General features: G+C 45.0%; 1 pseudogene; it reads left to right on the top strand.

Moving 5' to 3' along the window:
* The first annotated feature begins 2 nt into the window (after positions 1–2).
* The window catches only part of LOC101546997 (mitochondrial carnitine/acylcarnitine carrier protein-like), a 30,785-nt pseudogene continuing 20,083 nt past the window's right edge, over positions 3–10,704 (top strand).

Here is a 10,704-nt window from a genome sequence, read left to right as displayed (position 1 = left end):
GCATGTTCACTGTGGCTGGCCAGGCAGCTACGCACCAGATGAAGCCAGCTGTGAAGGAGCTCTTTGACAGTGATGTGGCCAAGGTCAGCCCTAATCAGACCTGATGGAGAGAAGAAAACATGTGCTCTGCTGGCTCTTGACTAGAATGCCTTGGATGCCACCAACAAAAATTAGGATCCTCTAAACAGAGCTGAGATGGCTAATTTTAAATATACCTTTTTATCTTTTTTTTGCTTTTTGGGTCACACCTGGCAATGCACCAAGGTTACTCCTAGCTCTGCACTCAGAATTACTCCTAGTGTTGCTCAGGGGACCATATGGGATGCTGGGAATCGAACCCAGGTGAGCTGCATGCAAGACAAACGCCCTCCCCGCTGTGCTATCGTCCAGCCCCTTAAATATATATTTTTAATCATGAAAAAATCTCTTTCTCTCTCTATAGATATATTTTATAATTACAATACAATAATATTTATATAACATCTTTTTTTGGGGGGGGGTTTGGTGTCAGGAAGAGAATCTAGGGCCCCATAAAGTGCCATCATACAAACTATATAATCTATTTCTTAGCTCCTTATTTTTTCTTTCTTTCTTTTTTTTTTTTTTTTTTGCTTTTAGTTTTTTTGCTTTTTGGCTCACACCCAGCAATACACAGGGGTTACTCCTGGCTCATGCACCCAGGGATTGCTTCTGGCAGTGCTCAGGAGACCATGTGGAATTCTGGGATTTGAACCCGGGTTGGCTGTGTGCAAGGCAAATGCCCTACCCGCTGTGCTATCACTCCAGTCCCAAATTCCTGACTTCTTAAACTGTGAGTTGTAATCCCAGCTAGGGTTCTCATAACTTTTTTTTGGGGGGATGGGGCGTGGAGGACACACCTGGTGATGCTCAGACCTTACTCCTGGCTCTGCTCTGCACTCAGATATCACTCCTGGCTATCTCCGGGGACCATATGGGATGCCAGGGATTGAACCCCAGTTGGCTGCATGCAAAACAAATGCTCTACCCACTGTACTATTGCTCCAGCCTCATGGAATGGGGGTCACCTAACTTTTTTAAAATTCACCAAACTAAAATTTTATGATTTATTATCAATAAATGTTTGCTTTGTGCTTTTACTACCTATATACTCAAGTTCAAGCAAAATTTTCTCAAAGTAAAAAAGATCATAAGATGTAAAAGTTTAAGTTCTTATCTAGGTGCTAAAGAGATAGTACAGTGCGGAGAGTGCTTGCCTTGCATCAGGACTACCAGGGTTCAGTCCCCAGCACCCTACATGGTCCCCTGAGCTCTTCTAGAAGTGATCCCTGAGTGAAGAGCCAGAAGTAAACCCTGAGTACCACCAGAGCCCAAAAAGAAAATTACAACAAAAGAAGTTCTGGGGCTAGAACTCTAGTACAGGGGGAAGGTGTTTGCTTTCTATATGGCCAACCTGGGCTTGATCCCCAGCATCCCATATGGTCTCCTGAGCACTGCCAGGAGTATTCCTGAATGCAGAGCCAGGGGTAACCCCTGAGTATTGCTGGGTGTGGCCCAAACACCAAAAAATAAAAATAAAATAAAAAAGAAGTTCTGATCTAGTTAACCACCTAACTTTAAAATTTTCTTCAAGAATTTCACATAACTTTGATTTTCTATTTCTTTTTTATTTATTCACTTTTTAGTGATTTTTATAATATTTTTTGAGATTGTTTTCGCTACTCCTGTTTTTTTTTCCCTTTCATTGTATCAATCTTGATTCTGACTTTTTCATAATATTACAAAATTCATGTGACACCAAGTTTAGGATTACACAGATTAAATTGCACAAGCAGATGTTCATTATTTTAAGTTTAATGCCAGCAAAGTTGCCATGAGACACAGAGTATGAAGTGGCAGCAAATGTGAAAAAGGTAAGTTATAAAGGGATTGCATAAAATCTCCCTTCTCGTGACACGGAAGCTGCCAGTGCTTATCTTTATTTTTCTTCCTGGTCTCAGAGCTTCTCAGCTTCTAGACCAACTATCCTTCGCAGCACAGTGGAACCTGTCACTGACACGCGTTACTACCTTCACCTTCTGTAGGAAGCTTGTGAGTCTTGATTATTCTCCAAGAAGTTTCAGAAGCGATGTAAAGGAGAGATATGGAAGCATAGACAGAGGGAACTGGTTGAGGAGGAAAACAATTGAGATAACAGGAACATATTGAGGGAGATTGTCACAAAATTTAAATGAGGGGAATAGGGGCTGGAGTGATAGCACAGCAGGTAGGGTGTTTGCCTTGTGCACAGCTGACCTGAGTTCAGTTTCCGGTATCCCATAGGGTCCTCCAAGCACCGCAGGAGTAATTCCTGAGTGCAGAGCCAGGAGTAACCCCTGTGCATTGCCAGGTGTGACCCAAAAAGAAAAAAAAAAGTAAATGAGGGGAATAGTTCGAAGGGTTGCAGCTCATGCCTTGCGTGCGGGAGGCCCAGGGTAAAGCCTCTGCTCCCCTGGTCCCCTAAGCACCTGACTGGTCGCAGTCCTGGAAGTCCTGTGGCACTGCTGGGTGACCTGGTGATTCCCAGCACCACAAGGGGAGAAAAAAAATTACTGTGAATAGAGAAATAGGGTCATAAATTCTTTAGGTCTGTGTAATATCCCCACACTCCCAGAGATTTCTTGAAGCAATTCCCCAGTTATTTATTAGTTTTAAGACCCCAAATGAGGGGTGAAACATGCTTATAGTAACATACCTGTACCTGTGTCCATACCTGTGTCCATACCTGTGCTTTGAGCTCCTGAGGATGGAAACTCGTTGCTGTGACCTATGGCACAGGTACATCGTGCTTCCTCTCTCAGCACTTTATTCGACAAGCTTATCTGTTCTGCCTCGTTTTGACCTTAAGCCTTAAGCTTGGTAACTTGTTGTTACCCCTAGGCCAGAAATGGTATAGCTGTTAGGGTTCTTGATCCAACTCAATTTGGTTCCCAGAACCTAATGGTCCTCCCACCACCAAGTACTATTGGGGTCCTTGAGGTCCTTGGGCACTGCTGGGATGGTCAGGTAATCTCTGGCACAACATGGCCAGAGCAGCAGCATTTACTCCTCAGGCACTGAATCACCAGCCAGTTTCACTGAGGTCACTGGTGGGGCTCTGGGATCTCCCAAGCACTGCTTATAAGTACCTCTCTCCCTTATAGTTTTTGCCCTGGTATCCAAGCGTCAGGCTTAAAATCCTCTTCACCCTGGTTCTCGAAGTTTCAGTTGGAGGTGGAAACAGCTGCTCTGGACTATTGCTTCTGTCTGCTCCGGCTTCAACAGTCTGGGCCAGCTGGCGACCATTATCTAACAGATACTGCCGAGAGGTCACATACAGCCTGAAGGAACTTATTACAAATGTCCATTAACTCAGGATTCAAAGGGGTTGAGGAAGTTCTTTATATTATAGCCCCTCCTTTGCTTTAGGACTAAGAACCTTGCCCATTTGATCGGTTGCTGAAGAGCTCTTCTTCAACTCTATTCTAGAAACTGCCTAAGAATCAGCCTTCTTGCTGCCTCTGGAGCCCTTAGTCTGCCATGATGCTATTTTGTTCCAAAATTCCTCTCTGAATTCCTGCAGCGTCCCTCTCCAGCCTATCTTACTGTGGCATCTCCTCTTGTTCTTGACATCGGGTCAAACAGCTTTGTAGCATCTCAGTTCTCAGTGCCATTCAAGAAGCTGGTGAATCTTAATGAGTTCTTCCCTTAATCTCTTTTCAAAGGGACAACAGTCCTTAATTTCTTTAAAATTCTTTTTAATTATTTCAGATCCTTGTGTCATTCCTTTGACCTCAAACCTTCCCCACTGAGTTTAAAGGTCACATTATTTTGGTTGACAAAGCGCCTGGGCTTGTATGCATCGGGCCTCAAATGCCTGAGCTGGGCCTGAGTTGTCTTTTCAGTTTGAGTCATTCAGAATAGAAACATACTTTTAGAAAGTCAGTCCTAATCTTCAGGGAGTTTCCGATAAAATTGATAAAACTATCCATGCTTACAGGTGATAAGAATACTACATAGTGTTAAGGTGTAAGAAAATGGATGTGGTTCCATTGGCTCTTTTTGTTTATTTTTGGGCCTTGGGGCTCAAACTCAGGGCTTCATATACGCAAGTTATATGTTTTACCACTAAGTTACATCCCTAACCAAAAAACTCCTTTTAGTTTAGAAGGGCTGCATAGATGGCACTGCAGGTGAGACATTTACCTTGAATGTGGTCAACTGAGGTTCAGTTCCTGGTGCCTCATGTGGTTGGTCCCTGAGCTCCACTAGACATGATCCCTGAGCTCAAAGCCAGGACTAAGCCCTGATCACTGCTAGGTGTGGCCCAACCACCACACACACCAGAAAAAGCAGTTTAAAAAAGGAAACAGTGTGAACTGGAGTGCGGAGTGTTTAAAGGAGCCTTCATAAGAAAGAGGGCCCGGGGCTTGACTGATAGTACAGCGGATAGGGCATTTGCCTTGCACGCGGCCGACCCAGCTTCAATTCCCAGCATCCCATATGTTCCCCCCAGCACCGCCAGGAGTGATACCTGAGTGCAGAGCCAGGGGTAACTCCTGAGTATTGCTGACTGTGGCCCGAACACCAAAAATAGTGATGTATTCCATTTATTCATTTGTTTGCTGAGTCAACCCCAGCAGTGATCAGGGTTGGCTCCTGATTTTGCACTCAGGGACCACTCCTGGTAAGCTTGGGAGACCATATGGATTGCCAGGGATTAAACTTGGGTCAGCCAGCACAAGGCAATTTCCCTAACCACTGCCATCATACCAGCCCCATTGTGATGTATTTCTTTTGAAATGATTTAGGTTAGAAAGAAAGGTGTATAACTTGCACCACTGGGATGGCCTGGGTAATTGCTGGCACTGCGGCAGCATGTTCTTGGACCCTGGCACTGAAACGCCAGCCCAGGGAATGAGGCATCACAGGAGGGTTCCAGGCCTACCAAGCAGCTTGTGGGATGCCTCAGAACAGAAACACAAATATGTTAAATTTGTGGTCTGGAGAGATGATTTAAAGGACTGGAGTAGGCGGTTTGTACATGGAAGCCCCAGGTTCAATTCCTGGCATGCATGTTGCCCTACATCCTGCACGAGGCTTGGCCCTGGTGGCCCCTAGTGCAGCGAAGCTCAAGCACCAAACTGTCAGGCCCAAACCACAGTGTCAAGGATGATGGGGAATGGCCCTGCGTTCCCAAGCACTGCTGCGGAGGCCCCTATAAAAGTAGAATAAAGGACTGAGGATGTCACTTAATAAGACCTTCCTTTACAAGTGTGAGGCTCTGAGTTTAATCCCTATAATTGCACATTAACCAATGAAAATTAAAATGTAAATTTTTTGTATTATCAGGATATCTGGACAGGTTGCAAGTAAGTAATTTTCTCTATTCATTTATGTTCTATTTATGTTCATTTAAAATGAAGGTGGGTAGAAATATTATGTATTTGAACAAATATAATCTCTTTGAGGACAGGGGATGTTTGCTGGATCTCTCATCATTATTTTATTTTATTTTATCTTTCTGATCTTTGGGCCAGGTCAGCAGTGCTCAGAGCTTACTTCTGATGATATGTGGTGCCAGGGATCAAATTCAGGTTGGCCACATGCAAAGCAAGAATCTTACCTGCTCTACCAAGATTGCTAAATATAAAATAAAATTAAGAAAATTTAAGGGTGTTCTATAATAGCAGAGAAATATCTCTATTAATAGAGCATGATGTAGACTATTTTAATTTGTTTTGAAGTCACACCTGGCAATGCCTGGGGGTAACGTGCAACACAGTGCTCAGAAGTCTCACAGTGCCCTGAGCTGCAGAGGCAACCCAGCAGGACAGGAGGGAAAGCCTGCAAGCAAAAAAGTGCAACAGGTTCTTGCTCTAGTGCCCTGGCCCAGCTTAGCATACTAACATAGTTTACATGGCACATATTTGAGCACCATTTGTAGAAAAATGTAAAAGTATGAAAGGTGTTCCACTTGTCATCACTGTATAAACCACATATGTCCACATCGGTCCCAGGTCAGCGGTGTGTAAGGCAAGCACCTTACTCACTCTTAGGCCCTGCTCTGGTTTCTTAATTTTAGTATATTTTGCCCGCTTGAGCAAATTGATGAACAATGGGATGACAGTGCTACAGTGCTACATTATTTGGGGGCGGGGGTGGTTGGGACACACCTGAAGGTGCTCAGGGCTTACTCCTGGCTCTACTCTTAGGGATCACTTCTGGAAGGGAGCAAGGGGCCAGATGCGATGGCAGGGGTGGAACCTAGTTCTGGTGCATGCAAGTGCTCTACCCCCTGGACTATCTCTCTAGTACCTATTTATTTATTTATCTTATTTCTTGGTTTTAGGGCCACGCCTAGGGATGCGCTGGGCTTACTCCTACCTCTGCACTCAGAGATCATCCTGGAAGGGATCAAGGGAACGTATGAGGTGCTGGGGATAGAACCTGGGGCTAGCACATGCAACGTAAGCACCCCACCCACTGTGCTACCTCTCCAGCCCAATATTAGTATATTTTAAAAAGAGAAATGTGGAAATTAACTTTCCTTGCTTATTATTTTTTTCCTTGCTTACTATTTTTATGTTTAATTAAAATTTAATCTTGGAGAAGAGTTTTGAGATACACTCAGTAGTGCTCAAGGGTTATTCCTGGCTCTGTGCTCCTGGGCCAGTGCCCTGCAATGCCTGGGGGCTGTTTGCAAGACAACTGTCTTACCTCCTATGTGTCTGCCAGCTCCTCTTATAAATAGAATAAATAGGACTAAAGATACAGTAGTAGGATTAAGGCTCTTATTTTGCACATGTGTGACTGGCTCTGGTTTGATCCCTGGCACCACATATAGTCCTCAGAACACTGCCAGGAGTAATCCCTGAGCACAGAGCCAGGACTAAGACCTGAGCACCTCCTGGTATGGCCCAAACACAAGAACAACAAAAGATTAGAATAAACAGGGCCTCAGTGGTAGTATAGGAGTTCAGGTGCTTGCCATGCATGCAGTTAATGCAGACTTGGTCCCCCACAGGCAACGTTCTCTCGCACCACTAGGAGTGGCCCCTAAGCACAGAGTCAAGAGTAGATCCTAAGAACATTGGGTATGACCTAAACTTTTCACCCACTAAAAATAACAGGAACAAAAAAAAATAATATGGCATGAGAGCAATAATACAGCGAGTAGGGTGTTTGCTTTGCACATGGCTGACCTGGCTTCAGTCCCCACCACCCCATGTAGTTCCCTAGCCCTGCCAGGAGTGATCTTGTGTGCAGAGTAATAAACCCTGAGAATAGCCAGGAATGACCTGAAAAACAAATGAACAGAAAGTTTGAAGTAACTTTCAACAACTAGAGTAAACAGGGGCTGGAGTGATAGTACAGCAGGTAGGGTGTTTGCCTTGCATGCGGCTGACCCAGGTTCGATCCCTCGCATCCCATGTGCTCCCCAAGCATTGCTAGGAGTGATTCCTGAGTGCAGAACCAGGAGTAACCCCTGAACATTGTCAGGTGTGGCCCAAAAAGTCATAAAAAATAACCCAAAACAAAACAACTACAGTAAATATTCATTTTATTGTAACACGAGTTAGATGGTAAATTTATTTATGTTAATATAATTTTACAAAAAAAATGCCAACTTTTCCACTTTTCTTGAATAGAAAATTAACATTGTTTCTGATTTGATTGCTCCAAGCACTAATTTAATTATTATTTATTGAGTAACTATTGTTTTCTAAGTACCGTTCTAAGTGTGAAGGACCTTGAATGTCTATGATCTTCAAATCTATTATATTTATGGTTTCTTTGCAGAGGGGGCACACCCAGAGATGTTCAGAGATTACTCCTGGCTCTAAACTCAGAAATTACTCCTGGCAGGGCTCAGGGGACCATATAGGATTTTTTTTTTCTTTTTGGGTCACACCCAGCGATGCACAGGGGTTACTCCTGGTTCTACACTCAGGAATTACTCCTGGCGGTGCTCAGGGAACCATATGGGATGCTGGGATTCGAACCCGGGTCGGCCGCGTGCAAGGCAAACGCCCTACCCACTGTGCTATCACTCCAGCCCCCCATATAGGATTAATGGGATTGAACCTGGGTAGCCACCTGCAAAGCAAGTGTTCTACCCACTGTATTATCTCTCTGGCCCCAAGGCTTCATTATTATTAAAAGTGTGTGTGTGTGTGTGTGTGTGTGTGTGTGTGTGTGTGCGTGTATTTCTCTCATGTGGCTGCAGCTGTCACCAGTCTGGTTCGAACCCCCAGGACAAGTATGATGTGTGGTTGTGTGGATGTGTGGTGGCAGGGAGTGAACCCAGCCCACATGCATGCAATGCATGTGCTGACCACTGAGCCATATCCTGGGCAATTAAACAAAATTTTTTTTAATGGGGGCCACACCCAGCAGTGCTAGGTCAGGGGGCACCCTGGACGACTTTCACTGATACTCCAGCTGGCAGATCAGGTCTGGTGGGTTCGAGCTCAAATCCAGTGATATGATGTTGTCTGGTCCTGAAAGCCAACAAGGCAACAGCTGGTAGGGCTGGGCGAGGGTGGAAAGGGCATTGGGGCTAGGAATAGAACTCAGGGCCTAGAGCATACCAGGCAGACACTCCACCCCTTTGTGCTATTTCCCAGTTCCACATTTCATTATTTTAATATTATTTATTAGTTTATTTTGGTTTGCAGTCACACTTGAGGTGTTCAAGTACTACTCCCAGCTCAGTGCTTGGAGGGATATATAGTGCCAGGGATTGAACCTGAGGCTCCAGAAGGCTCTGGCCCTTTATTATTTTTAAAATTAATCACATTTTCTTTTTCCTTTTCCTTCTTCTCTTTTCTCTGTTGTTGCAATGGGCAAGAGTCATAGTTTATTGAGTTGCTGCGAGGTTTACATATGGGGATCACAAAAGGTAATGCAACCAGGGTCGTGACTAGCAGAGGGGCAGTGTCATGGATGGAATCCACAGACTCAATCCTGCAAGATAGGTACTCTATTTTTTTTTTCTTTTTGGGTCATACCTGGCGATGCACAGGGGTTACTCCTGGCTCTGCACTCAGGAATTACTCCTGGCGGTGCTCAGGGGACCATATGGGATGCTGGGAATCGAACTTGAGTTGGCAGTGTGCAAGGCAAACGCCCTACTGCTGTGCTATTACCCCAGCCCCAAGATAGGTACTCTAGAACTGAGTTGTCGCTAGGTTCCCTTTTATATCACTTGTCATCCCCTTGATCTTCGAGTTGCTCGAGCGGGTGCCAGTAATGTCTCCATTTGTCCCTGTCGAGTGCTAGTGTAGCCCAATGATACCTCAAATCGCTCGTTCAGGGTTTTGACAAAGATGTCTGACCATCTCGTAGGTGGCCGGCCATGCAGTCTTTTGACGTCCCATGGAATCCAGTCGGTAATAGCTCCAGTCCAGCGGTCATCTCTAAATCGCATTACTTGTCTGACCCATCTGATTTTTGATTTCTTGGCAAAGTAAACAGCATGGTTGATTCTTGATCGTTGACAGAGGTCGAACTCCATATTCCTTCTCTCATTTGAGTGAAATGTGATACTCCAAGCATAGCTCTTTCGATTCCTCTTTGGGATTAGGAAGAACGGTGGAGTCGAAAAGATGTGCCCGGAGCCGGAGTTTCTTCATCCTCTTAACCACTTATTCGAAGCTCTTGAAGGCGTTCCACACTGCTCTCTTCCTCCTGCGCAGTTCTGGCGCCAAGTCGTTCCTCATGTTGAGTTCTCCACCCAGGTACACATAGCTGCTGCATTCGGAGATGTTCGTTCCGTTGAGAGCAAATGGAAAGTCAGAAACGAGTTCATTTTTCATGAGCATTGTATTCATGAGATTCAGCTGCAATCCGACCTTTCCACACTCACAGTCAAAGTCAGCCAGCATTTGTGCCACATGGCTAATGTTTAGTGTTATTAGAACGATGTCATCAGCAAAGCAGAGGTAGTGTAATTGCCGACCATCTATCTTCACTCCCATTCCTTCCCATTCCAGTTGTCGCATGACGTTCTCGAGGATGGCACTGAGGAGTTTCGGTGAAATGGTATCACCCTGCCGAAGCCCTCTCTTTAAGTCTATGATCACTTCCTTGTAGAATGGTGAGATCCTGGTGGTGAATCTGTAATACAGCTCGCAGAGGATCTTGATGTACTGAGTTTGAATGCCCTGTTTGGCTAGGGCTTTGATGACCGCTTCAGTCTCAATAGAATCAAAGGCCTTCTTTAAATCAATGAACATTAGACAGAGCAGCATCTTGGACTCTCACAAAACTTCAATGAGCTTGGTCACTGAAGCTTGGTCACTGATTGTGTGAACTCTTTTTGGGACCCGGCTTGCTCGCATGGTTGTCCTTCGTCTAGTGTTCTGCCTATTCTATTCAGGATGACTCCAGTGAACAACTTGTAGATGCTGTAGCATGTGAAGAGCCAAGCCAGTGTATTGATGAGTACTGGTGGCAGATTGTTCAGATGTTCGGGTCTGACCTTGTCTGGACCAGGTGTTGTACACGTCTTTACCGTCGAAATGGCTTGTCGGATTTCAGAAGGGAGGACATTGGGAACGACATATCCATCCTGCGGAATTTGGTATGTGGGCAGATGGATGTGGCTGTCAAAGAGATCCGAATAGAAGTCATGAATAACCCTCTCTATTGCCCTTCTGGAGTCTCTTGCCTGTGTGCCTGGCTGTCTTCCCCAGGGCCCCT

Source organism: Sorex araneus, chromosome 2 (genome assembly GCF_027595985.1).
Source record: "Sorex araneus isolate mSorAra2 chromosome 2, mSorAra2.pri, whole genome shotgun sequence".
Classification (NCBI taxonomy): domain Eukaryota; kingdom Metazoa; phylum Chordata; class Mammalia; order Eulipotyphla; family Soricidae; genus Sorex; species Sorex araneus.
This window is presented reverse-complemented; position numbering and strand designations above follow the sequence as displayed.